Genomic DNA, 13,844 nt, shown 5'->3' on the forward strand with positions numbered 1-13,844 from the left:
AATTTGTCAGACAGGCAAAATGTAAATAATAAATAGTTTATAGTTATGAAACATTGTAAACCTCAGAGTTAAAGAATGTGCCACATATTGGGAAACAAATCAGTACTGGGGAGACCGGGGCTAGTTGTCAAACTTTATCCTTTGTCAAACTGAATATTTCTTAGGGTGAGATTATTTTTGAAAGTTAAAGGGTTAGTTCACCCAAAAATGAAAAAAAAAATGGCCATCAATTACTCACCCTCACATTGTTCCAAACCCATATAGTCCGGTGGCGTAGTGAAAATACTGTTACCGAGGTGATAAAAGCACCAAATTTTGCATGGTGTTTCCTTAGGGTCTATATAGTGTAATTTTGGCCTAGGAGCCCTCGGAAATAAATGTTGTAACATGTCATATTAGAAGTATATCATTATCAATGAAATATGCTTAAAAACACTGAGATTTTCAAGTTCCTGCACAAGATAAAGTATTCAAATGAATCCCAAAGTTAACATTTTGATATGTTTATTTATGTTTATGAACTTTTACATAACTAAAGCTTCAATACATGTTAAAGTATTAGCAATATGGTCTTTATTGACCCTGTAATTGATAATTATGAGTCGTTACAGTTGCATTTGCAAAGAGGTGAGCAGTCTAAACTTGCTTTGCCACATTTGCATGTGGAACAATCCCCCTTACAGCAACATTTGATAAGTTCTCTGCAGGCTGTGGGGACTTCTGGAAGTGTCATCCAAACTGGTTCCCAAGACCCTGTTTCCTTGGTCCATCCATAGTCCCTTGGAGAAGGAATACCTTGCTGTGAGAGTGTGCTGGTCGCCCAGATTCCAGTCTGATAAAGTGCCCGTCTTATGTGCTGCAGTAGAGTATCTTGGGTGGGTGGCAGTTTCTCCATTGTCCTACTCCCATAGCAGAAGAGTTCTTTCCTCTTCTGGACAATGGAGCTTGAAGGACTGGACTTGTCATACAAGATGACAGTCAGTCTCTCAAGCTTTTGGAACTGCCATGAGGCAGCAACTAATTTTTGGAATGGATTTCTGGCAAGGGAAGCAAATACGTACTCAGTTACTAACGTAACCTTGGTTCTCTCTAGAAGAGGGAACAAATACTGCGTAATATCTTACGCTAGGGGAAAACCTCTTTTCCGAGAGATATTGATGTTTGGTGCTGAGATCCAACACCAAAGTCCCAAGGGCAAGTGCATGATCATCAGGGACTCGCAGAGAGTCCAGGAAAGAGGGGCTGGAACAGCATCATTCCTGTACTAAGTAGCGTCCTGTAAGGAGCAATTATATAGTGTTCCACACAGTCAGGGCGAAAACTCGGCCTGGTCTGATGAATATTACGGGTCTTACACACTGCCCATGAAGTTATTTAATCGATCAGCGAGCGGTGCTCGAGCATTTTCAGTATTCTGAGCCGAAAGCATCTGGCAGATAGTACTGATTTTAGACCGAAAGCAGCTTAGCCTGCAAGGCGGGAACCTCTAGGTTATAAAACCTCATAAATGTAGATGGGGAGGCCCAGCCTGCCGCCATACAGATATCTTGCAAGGAAATCCCACTAGACCAAGCCCACGAAGAGGCCATGCCTCTTGTGGAGTGCGCTCTGACACCTAACGGGCACTGCAGGCAGAAGCGTAAGCCAGCGCAATAGCATCAACTATCCACCTGGATAGGCTCTGTTTCAACGCAGCTAGTCCCTTAGAACGTCCGTTGAACGAAACAAAGAGTTGCTCCGTCTGTCTGAAGACAGTCGAGCGAGACAGATAAGCCCTTAATGCCCTGACCGGGCAAAGGAAGCTTGCGTCCTCCTCCTCGTTGGAGACCGGCAGGGCCGACAGGGAAATCACCTGAGCCCTAAACGGTGTGTTGAGCGATTTTGGAACATACCCGTGCCTTGGTTTGAGTATGACTTTTGAGTCATTTGGCCCAAACTCCATACACGTCGTGCTTAATGAGAGCGCATGCAAGGAAGGAGAGAACCTCCGTCACCCCACAGTCTGAGGGTGAAAAGCCACGAGCTGTGCACCAGCTAGTGAACACAGACCAATTCGAGGAGTAGAGCCGTCTAGTAGACGGGGCTCTAGCCTGCGTGATCGTGTTTAACACTTCTACCAGGAGGTTAACGGGTACCCGTTGATGGCCCACGCATGTAGGGACCAAAGCTCTGGGCGAGGATGCCAGATCGAGCCCTTGGCCTGAGAGAGGAGGTCCTTCCTCACTGGTATTGGCCATGGGGCAGTGCTCGTCAGCTGCATCAGAACCGGGAACCAATCTTGGTTCGTCCAGAACGGAGCCACAAGTAGCACTGAGCATCCGTTTTCCCTGATTTGCTCTAATACCTGAGGTAGGAGCGAGACGGGGGGAAAGGCATAGAGCGGGGCCAAACATGGGCCAGCGCATTCCTGCTCTTAGAGAAAAACTCCGGACAGTGAGCGTTTTCCTGAGACGCGAACAGGTCTACCTTTGCTCTGCTGAATGTCTTCCACAGTAGTTGGACTGTCTGTGGGTGTAGAGACCATTCTGCTGCCGGAACATTGTTCCTGGACAGTCTGTGTCTCTGATACCTCCCTGGCGATTTATATAGGCTACCACCAACGTGTTGTCCGAACTGACCAGAACGTGGTGTCCTTTTATCTGGGGACAAAAACGCCTCAGCGCGTTGTCGACTGCCATCATTTCCAAGCAGTAGACACCACCTTCACACTCGAGGAAGTCCCCAGGCTTACACCTGACCGGTACCAATCGGTCACCCTCCAAGGTTTCAGAGCCGAGACGCATTTCTGATCGACCTTGAGGCTGAACAGACCGGAAGTCCATGCTCGGCGTGGTACTCGTGCTTTTAGCCAGAACTGCAGTGGGCGCATGCGAAGCAGGCCCAACTGGAGTACAGATGACCCTGAGACCATGAGACCCAGCATTGTCTGAAACTGTCTGAGCGGGCCTATAGTGCCGCAGCGGAAGGATTCCGTCATGCGCTGAATGTCTAGTCTGCACTGTGGCGATAGCTGTGCTGTCATAGACTGTCTGTGCCCAGAAAGGATATTCTCTCTTCTAAGATGAACTCTGCTTTAGCTACAGATTCATCTGCACATTTATGGCTGTCAAGAGTGACTAGATCTTTAAAATCATTCAAGAAAGGGTTGCCCATTCTTTTAATAGTTTCAGACAGGTTGGCTACATGTCTTTGAAATGTCTTCTGTGTGGAAAGACACTGTTCATGATGCTGGAAGTTCTTAGGATTATCTATGTCATTTTCAGGAAGAAAGTCCTCTTCAAATTCTTTCAGTAATCTTCCCAACTCTGGTCCAGAGATCATCCATCGTCTGAAAGCATTTGGGTTTTCTGTGAGACCAACTGCACCACTGCAACCTTTCACAATCTTATTCTCTTGTTCATGAGCTTGGTCGAAAGGTATTACAGAGAACTTGTGTGTCTTTGAGAAAACCCAGTGTGAATGTTTTTCAAACTCCTCCTTGATGGTGCTGGGCAAAGACTTCGGGCCCTATCTTGCACCCAGCGCAATTGACTTTGTACACCGACGCATGTATCATTCCTATTTTGCACCCGCGCAAAGCGGACTTTTCCCTCCACAGAAGCACGTCGGTTAACTAAGAAATACACTTGCGCTTCCCGGGGTGGTTCAGCGCAAAGAGGAGGCGTGTTCCGGCGCAAACGTTCCCTCATGCTATTTTAAAGGTTTAGAAAACAATTCCGCCACTGACCAAAAAAAAACAGTTTAAAGTCAGTGGCGCGTTGCGCATGTTATTCATATGCTATTTTAAGGGTGCATGCTTGGCCTTAATTAATGTAGCATGTGCACAACGCGCATACACTTTGATTCTCTCATATACACACAGACGCAGCAGTTCCAGACTTTCTTCATTTTTGCAAATCATACATTATTACGATAGATAGATAGATAGATAGATAGATAGATAGATAGATAGATAGATAGATAGATAGATAGATAGATAGATAGATAGATAGATAGATAGATAGATAGATAGATGATAGATAGATAGATAGATAGATAGATAGATAGATAGATAGATAGATAGATAGACAGTTTATTATAAAAGCATACATCTAGCTTACACATTTACCCAAATTATCATACGCCTGTTTAACCGAAGTTAATTTGGGTGTGTTTCTCCATCCCCAACGTCCCTGACGAGAACGTCGGTCTCCTTGGCTGTGAACCGCTCCTGGCGTGCGCCTGGCAAATCTGCCATTATAATAGGAATCCACTTTAGAACACGCGCGCCTGCTCTTAAAGGGACTGTGAGATGACGCTCTGATTGGTTTATTTCACGTTACGCCCAAACCACACCTATGAATAATGAGGCTACTTCAGACCAACCCATTTTAGATTTGCGTCGGGCGCAAGAGTCATTTATCCCGCCGGTATAATAGCAACAGCGCCCAAGACCCGCCCACAAAGTTACTTGCGTTTTGCGGTTGATACTTGCGTTTCAGATCCTTAAAATAGGGCCCTTCATGTCCCTGATGTGGACAGACACCCATATTGCATAGTTTGTATGGTCCAAGGCAAAAAATAGTGGGATGAGTTCTTCTAAAACTTCTACATATAGAAGGAAGTTCTTCTCTCTGTGAGCTCTGACAAAAATGAGAATGAGTGTTTCATATCTTAGAGACTTGGAGAAATGACATGCTGAAGAAGAGTCCAACTTTCATGTATTGGGATCTATCCCAATACATGAAAGTTGGACTCTTCTTCAGCATGTCATTTCTCCAAGTGATAAAGGTATCTTCATCTTTGGGGCCAGCAATAAGCCTAAAAGCTTCCTGCTGTAGATTGTGAAGTGAGAGTAGAGTGACTTGGTCTCCATGACTCGCACCATGCCTAGTTAGGTGTGCTGCTTTCAGAAATGAGTCAGCCTTTCCAGAAGATGCTACTTCTGCTTCAGTGAGTGCTGTCGTCCAACCAGAGCACTCAAAGAGGTCGCCAAGTGTATTCAAAGTGTATTCCTTAGTTGGATATTAAGCATAAAAGAACGAACAAATTCTGACCTGCAACACGTCTACAATAGGCAACCAAAATAACTGAAAGTACATCTAGATATGTACTGTCACACACAAATAGGATTTAATGTGATGTGATGCAGCCTAACATAAAACTAATGACCAAACTATGAACTCAGTAGACAGCTATATGAATGACCTAGTTTAATTGAAAAATAAAAGAGAAAACCAAGCTCTCTTAGCATTTAAGCATTTTTGCTGCCTTTTTAAATAATTCCGCCTATATTATACAGGGCTTTTTGAGGGTTTTTTTTATAAGGTGTCTTGGCACTCTGTTTTACACTTATAATTTGGAAGATCTACTGGCCTGAGCACAAATTAACAAAAGGAAGCTTATTCAGTGGTCTTAAAAGGCCATTACCCTGAAAGTTTTACTTGAGAGGAAAAAAAAACAAAAAACGTTTTTCATGAATATTGTTTTTTAAGTGATTTGACACTAAATTTCAAAATTTCAGCTGGGCTCCTAGGCTGAAATAATTTAGGAGGTCCTAAAGAAGCTTCATGTAAAATTTGGTGCTTTTATCACCTCGGTAACGGTATCATTTAATATGTGCACTTCCCAACTGGACTAATAAGACTTTTGTTCATCTTCAAAACACAAATGAAGAGATAAATAAATAAACTGATCAATTTGAGAGATTTCTGTCCCTCCATTGATAGTCTATGCAATTACTTTTACATTTTAAAAAGTTAAAGAGATTATAAAACTAATCCATATGAATCGAGCGGTTTAGTCCAAATTTTCTGAAAAGACTTGATTGCTTTATATGATGAACAGATTAAATTGAGTTGCCACAAAGTGTTTATTATTGCTATACTGTACTAAATAACAGATACAGAGGCTTGATTATGTATGTCAGTCTGCATGAATCTAACTCTCAATTCCTGGTGTGCACAGGGACAGTGAAAAGAAACATTTTATTATGTGTGCGAACTCTGGCGATCATTCAGAGAGAGATATTCCCTTGGAGGAACTAGGAAACACAACAAGAAATATGGACATATGGGTACAAACACAAGTGGACAATCTCACCTGCAATTCTAGCAAAATCTCAGTCATATTTGAATGCTTGGGTAAGAACCAATCTAAGAGATTGTGGGAATCCAGATTTATTAAAATGTTTAATTTAGGTTTACATTGAATTTAGCATGTTAAGGTTAGGTATAAATTATGATTATCAGAGTTTTCTAGCAAACGACTCTGGTCAGTCCTGTTTTACTGAAACTCTTGGAGTTTGTGTTTTAGCAAGAAAGTCCAGCCAGTCCTGTACTCGGGTCTCAGTGTTTGAATAGATATGCTGAGTGGATTAGGGTGGGCAATGCTCTGTCTAAAACCGGTTCCTAAACCTGTCTTTTTCGGTTCCTGCCCCTAAATGTATATAAACTGTAAGAGAACATTTCATGTCAGACTTGGTGACTGCAGCTACCGACAGCTCGTGTTCTCAATAAAGAATCCTGCTGAAGAAACAACCAAGTCTCCTGGTCTTTCGATTCTAAGTTTACAAAGGGAATCCAGATTTATTAAAATGTTTAATTTAGGTTTACATTGAATTTAGCATGTTAAGGTTAGGTATAAATTATGATTATCAGAGTTTTCTAGCAAACGACTCTGGTCAGTCCTGTTTTACTGAAACTCTTGGAGTTTGTGTTTTAGCAAGAAAGTCCAGCCAGTCCTGTACTCGGGTCTCAGTGTTTGAATAGATATGCTGAGTGGATTAGGGTGGGCAATGCTCTGTCTAAAACCGGTTCCTAAACCTGTCTTTTTCGGTTCCTGCCCCTAAATGTATATAAACTGTAAGAGAACATTTCATGTCAGACTTGGTGACTGCAGCTACCGACAGCTCGTGTTCTCAATAAAGAATCCTGCTGAAGAAACAACCAAGTCTCCTGGTCTTTCGATTCTAAGTTCACAACAGATGGTGCCGTGACCCGGATGGAGTAAAAGGAAACTCAAAGAACTTCAAGCTCAAAGACCTGAATCCAGATTGAAACAGCAAGCTCAACAAAAGATCTGCTTTCCAGACTGCATCTTTTGGAATCTAGAGCGAAACTTCCAGCTAAACAAAGATTACCAGACTGAATCTTTCCAGCTTCATCCAGATTGAAACTTCAAGCTCAAAGATCTCAAAGCCTGACTGAGTTCCAGACTGAATCTTCCTTTACAACCAAGGGTTGGTGAGTTTTCACTTCATTCAATGAACCGCTACAGACCAGTATATGTGTTTTTTCCTCTGCGCCGTTCAGAGAAGAGTTAACAGACAGCTGCAGGGTTTTGTTAACTAAGTTATCCTCTAAAAAAAAGTTTTGTTTAGAGATGAAAGATACCCTCTGCCCGTCAGGGAAGATTAACATTACAGGTTAATATTGTGTACCCTTTGCTTTAGGCAGAGAAGAATTAGCTTTACGTGCTAGTTATTTTTGTTTATCCTCTGTTTTTTTTTGTAGGCAGGGAGGTTAAGTGTGAAGTGTTGGTCATTTGGAAAGTTAACAATAGTTAAGCTGTGTTAACAAATGTACCCTCTATTGTAGACAGTAGAGAGAAGTTTTAATGTTTTGTGGGAACAGAAATTCACAAAATGTTTAGGAAAAGTACTAGACAGATTACACCTTTTTGGACAGATAGTGAATTCAAGTCTTTGTTATCAAAGCACATGGACTCAATCGTGACTGAGGAAGTCAGATTGAATTTAACAAAGAAATTTGACATTGATGCAGACAAAGTGTGGTCAATTGAAGATTGCAAGAAAGTGTTGGGTGCATGTATCAGGAAGAAAAATATGAAAGGTATTATCTTCTGTCACCGAGAATTTAGCTTATCCATTGTACAAGAACAAGCTCATTGTATAGATAAGTTGAAAGAACAGAACAAACAATTGCTTACTCAAGTGTCCTGTTTCACGAAAACGGTGGGCCTCAAGGCCTCAACCAAATGTGACTCAGAAAACCAACAGTCAGATGAAAGCTATCCTGATTTACAGTCTTTTGATAGTATAGAAGACAATGTCAATGCAGATGTAAATGCAGTTGAAGTGTGTGTAGCTAGACAAAAGCCTCAGGGAAAAGGTGTTGATACAGTTCCATTTGCAACCCCCATATTGCAGCCACAAGCAGTCAAAACATATTTAGGTCCTAAAGATATTGAGAGAATTGCTGAAAGTTTGCCATCAGTGCAAAGAAATTTTTCTGAGTTTAGGAGAGCATTGTTCAGTAAAATGCATCTTTATGACATGTCGTTGCCGGAAGTTACACAGCTGATGTCACAAATTCTAACTGAATCTGAATTCAACAATTTTGAGTTTGCTGTTACTTCCGAACTGCAACATGTCAGTAAAGGCGATTTGAGAGAAGGTGTTTTGAAAATCCTAAAGAATATCTTAGGACCGAAAATCGATTGGTCAAAAGTTACTAGCTGTGTACAAGAGAAAGAAGAAACTGTGAGTGAATATACTGAGAGGTTCTGTCAGGTAGCGGTAACGTATAGTGGAATAGTGAATGATTCCGAAAGTGTGTTAGCTGACAAAGGAGCTCTAATCCGAATTTGGGCAGATGGTCTTGTAGCTGAGTACAGAACAGCCTTGCCATTCCTAGATATAACGTGGCCTAAAAGAACTCTCAGAAGTAACCTAGAAAGTTTAGCTATTTGGGAAAGAGACTCTGATGTCAAAGAGAGAGTAAGAATTGCAGCAGTTTCTGTTAAGGTCAACTCAGAGAAGCCAAAGAAACGCAAAAGTCCTAGAGAAGCCAGTTGTTCTTACTGTGGCAAGCACGGACATTTTGGAAATGAGTGTAGGAAAGGCAAAAATAATTTTAAAGATGTAAATAAGGTTACTCAGCTTCTGCTTAGCCTGCTTGATATTCTGAAGCAGCCCCTCCCCTCCCCGTTAAACTCGTGGGGGAACTTGATACGGTGTTAACCATTTAGGCTGTGAGTGCTTAATTTCCCCAGTAACTCACAACAAAGATGAAAGACTTATTTTTTTGTTTAATAGAACAAAAGGAAAGTGACTGTCACAGCCTTTGTTTGGGGGACATTCAGAAAACTCACAGCCATAAATGTTACACTGCAGAACACTACAATCAGACCTCCATGCTCTATATGATGTCTATTAAGACTGATGTTTCACTGGAGAATGAAAATGTGCCAATTTTCTCACACACTGTACAGTGTGTACACAAAACAGTCTCTGCAGTCTCTGATCCTTTGAGTCTTTAACAATTTGACAAATACATTGAGGATGTTTACATGCATTCTTAAAGGTACAGCAGCAAACAACGGCTCTAATGGTCATAGAAATGTTGGAAAATTACTTGTAGTTATACTAAATACATTGTTATTGGTGTGGGAAAAAATGTATTATGTATGACCCCTTTAAATGATTCATGTCCAAAACATAAAAACTGACTGAGATGAATGTCTATAGATTCCTACAAGCTACATCTACTGAAACAGACGATCTACCAGATCCAACTGAGACGGCAGGCCAAACTGCAGCCACATCTATGTAAAGACTCACTACAAACTCTCTGGAGTGACTGGAGCCTAGTGGTGGATGTTCCCTTAGGTCCGATTTCAGCTGTATCTGCCAATACAGTGCAAATAAGAAGTTTTTAATAAGTGAAAACATCTGAAAATATTTGGTTAACAAATGTAACACCTCTCTGCAGAAATCAGCCTCCCTCTTGTACGCCAACTTGTAGAAGAATGGACGAATGCGACCAGGCATATTAATCTCACCTGGGATGTAAGTATAAGAAGAACATTGGACATCAGAAATGTTTCTGTTTGTTGGTGTAAGATGGATGAAATTTTATTTAAATGATGCTCCAATGTGATTTTCTTTAGGAACCATCTGCTGAAGAGTCTGTTGGGGGTGTATGGTACAAGCTGAGCGTCAGTGTTTGGCCTTGTGAAAAACCCAAGAGAAAGGAAAAGCTAACTTTGGATCGAACCTATAAAACCTCAATAACATATTCAGAGGCCAGAATTTCCATTATTGCAACTAACACGGTTGGAAGTTCACCTCCACTGGAGATCATCATTCCCGCTGTGAAACATCTGAGCAGTAAGTGTGCTGCAAGTGTGAACTGTGAGTGTGCTAGCTTGAGTTTTCATGTACTGAATGTGAATGAATATCTGAGTGTGTGCGCTTACAGCAGGAAGGAAGTGAAAAGTGTTGTTGTTGTTTTTTTTTTGTTTTTTGGTGAAGGACCCCCTTCACCAAAAAAAAAAACAAAAAAAAAACTGTAAAATGGAAACTTGTAAGAATTTTTTAATTTTCAGATTGTGACAAGCCCTCTAATATCACACAGGATTATCAAACCTGCTTAGAATGGTACAAGCTGGAAAACGGTGAGACCCGAACAAGTACAGTAAACAGCTCAGGCAAAAAATCGTTCAAGGATATTGAAAAAGGTAGAGATAAATCATTCATCCAATGTAGAGCACTATGTTCATGTGTCATATTAACATGTGCTGCGTATGGTAATTCGTGTCTTTGGTTTTAATTACAGGGGTGGAGAAGTTTGTACGTCATTATTACTTTCTTCACACCATGAGAAAGAAACATCTTCAAACTGTTGATATGTGTCCTTTTTACTCAGAACAGGGAGGTATGTTCAGACTTAGAATGTGGCCATAAGATTCTGTCCGTTATCGATAAGTTGATATTTTTTTATGTTTTGACCAATAAATGGCCAATATTAAAATTTCATACTATTTTGTCTAAATAAATTCTTGAAATAAAACACTAAAATATTAAATCAGTAAATAGTTCAAGTAAATCATTATAATATACAGTATTTTGAGATTTGATACAATTATATTCAACAGTGTGCTGTTAAATTATTAGTGTTTTCAAGATTATCTTTAAGTATTTGTTAGATGATGGCTAAATGTAAAATGTTGGGAAGTTGCAACTCAGACAATATATACTGTATATACTTTATAAATGAAAAAATAAATATCTTATATCGGCCAATATATAGACCCCTAAAGCAGGGTTCCTCAAATCCATGCCTGGATTTTCTACTGTCCTGCAGAGTTTAGCTCAAACCATGATCAAACTCACTTACCTGCAATTTTCCAGTAACTCTGAAGACCTTGACCAGCTTGTTATTAGGAGATAAGAGCGAAAATTATATTTCTATGCCTTTGCATTCGCTCACAAAACCTTTGCGTTCCTTCGCAAAACTTTTGTGTTCCCTTGAGAATCTTTGCGTTCGCTCACAAAACGTTTGTTTGTTTGCGAACGCAAAGTTTCTCGAGGGAAAGCAAAAGATTTATGAGCAAACGTAAAGATTCTTGGGGGAACGCAAACATTTTGCGAGTGATTGCAAAGTTTCTTGTGGGAACTCAAAACATTTGTGAGAGAGCGCAAAAGCGCTGACATAATTTTCCCTCCATTCTCATATTTTTTTTCATCATCATGTCCCAACAGGGGCTCCGTAAATAACCGATATGGGACTGCTATGTCATGCATCCCTTGTTTAGTCTATTTAGGTTATTGAAACACGAAGACCACAATGTAAGATATAATCCAGATTGATCTCTAGTTTTCACAATGGAATGTTTGCATTTGTTTCAGCACCTATTGAAGGTCCAGGGAATGTGAATATTTCTAATGTGACACATGAATCAGCTATGGTGAGTTGGCTTTCCATTCCTGTGGCGGAGCAGCGAGGATTTCTACTGCATTATCTCATTTGGATTTCAGGACAGGGAAACACAAGTAAGGCAAAGTTTGTAGTTTTACTGATCATCTATATGCTATGAAACCTTTATGTCACAACTGCAGATACAAGTTTTTACTGGTATAGCCAACAAAATAATCTATTATAAACAAATTGTTTATAACACTGTTCCTCTTGCTTCAGCACTCCATGAAGTCCAAGCAAATGAAACCAGCTTCGAAATCAAGAACCTCCACCCAGGGGCCTCTTACACCGTTTCTATAGCCGGAGAAACAATGGCTGGTAAAGGGCCGAACTCAACAGTGAACTTTGAAGCACACTCAGAGATTTTCAGTAATTTCTGCATAATCATGAGAAATGATTATGCATAACTGAAACCTGCTGACCCCCTAAATGTAAATGGACGTGGAAAAAATGTGGGATGAGAAGGAAAAAAAATTTCTCGCAAAACTTTTGTGTTCCCCGGAGAAACTTTGCCTTCCCTTGCAAAGATATTTGCGTTCTCTCGCAAAACTTGTTGTGAGCTCAGACACTTCCTGTTTAATGTCCCACTGGCAGTGTTTCAGACAGCTTTGTACGTTAACAATGGAGTGATATGTAGAGTTTGAACATGGACTCAAATATAAAGAAATGCAGTCAGTGCTTAACCCCTTGAGTTCAGTAAAGTTGGCAATATATTCACAGATTCAAACTTCCCGGATCAATAACTCGTGAGCTAAACGTTAGTGGTGTCAATAATAATCGATTCGGCGATGCATCGCAATGCAGGGCATGCACGATTCAGCATCGATGCGGCAAAGTGCAATAATCGATTATGTCACTGTTTATTTTCTGGCCTTGAGTTGGACAATAAAGTTGATAAGTTTCAATTACTTCTGGGACTTTCAAACATCAAAATAGCATTTATTAATATGTATTCTTGTCAAAATGACATATAAACATCTTTTCTTGTTCTATTTTGCCTGGAAACGCTTCCAACACACTTGCGTGTCGCGTGAAAAATAGGCGTCGGTTATATTTCTAGCATGCACGTGTTTTCCGCGCGGCTCGAGCCGCGCCTGTGTGTCACGCAGGCAGTGTGCAAGCTCTACCTGTGAACATGGGAGCCGGAAAAAAATGGACACGCCACGCAGCTGAGACGCTCACGCCACGCAGCCAGTGTGTTGCCGGCCTTACGCGGTGTGTAAAACCTGCCACACTAAAATCAAGCACGTTGGCAATACAACTAACTTAAGTTAGTTTAAAAAAACACTTATGTTCACTGCTGGAAAAAGTTGGCTGTTATTATTGCTCTATTTAATTTCAAATGGTTCTAAAGCAGAGAGAAGAGAAACATTTCTCATTCAAAGCACTGAAAGCAGTGATTTATGTTTTCTTTTTCAGTTTTCAGTTTTGAAAATGCCATATCCAATACCCTGTACCATTCAATTTTATTTAATGACATTTATGTCAAAGATACAGGAGAGTGATAATACACACATAGCAGCCAATAAAATCGGTTGTTCAATATCTGACTGCTTGTATTGCCTCATGACTGATGAAAAATTTGCCTTGTGTGCAGTAGAATTTTGATGCATCGCAATGCATCGTAGAATCGAATTGAATCGAATCGTTACCTGGTGAATCGTAATCGAATCGAATCGTGAGGTCAGTGCCAATGCACACCCCTACTAAACGTTGTTAAAACACAAATGACACCTATTTCCAATCATAGTAACGACAATGAGCTACAACAAATTTTCCTCAAAACAAGCTTTATAATATAAATTGATATCTATGAGCAGGCGGCTGAGAGACAAGTCCGAAGGGACCGTCTGCAAAGTGTAAAACCCCAAAAAGCATTACTACAAAAATAGTCATTAACTTCAATGTTACACACTGTAGTGTCACCAAATTCAGTTTACACATCAGTGGTCTATATTTGTGGTATCACCAGTGGTATATATTTTTATAAAACTTGTTTTTGTCAAAACTTGTACCATATGAACTGTAAATTGTCATTTTTACAGTCATTTTATGGTTTAGGATGTTATCATAAACACTGATCTCCCCCCAATACAGTATTGATTTTATTTGTGCAGGTATTAAAAAAGTCTTAAAAGTCTT

This window comes from Scardinius erythrophthalmus (genome assembly GCF_964197995.2).
Source record: "Scardinius erythrophthalmus genome assembly, chromosome: 25".
NCBI lineage: Eukaryota > Metazoa > Chordata > Actinopteri > Cypriniformes > Leuciscidae > Scardinius > Scardinius erythrophthalmus.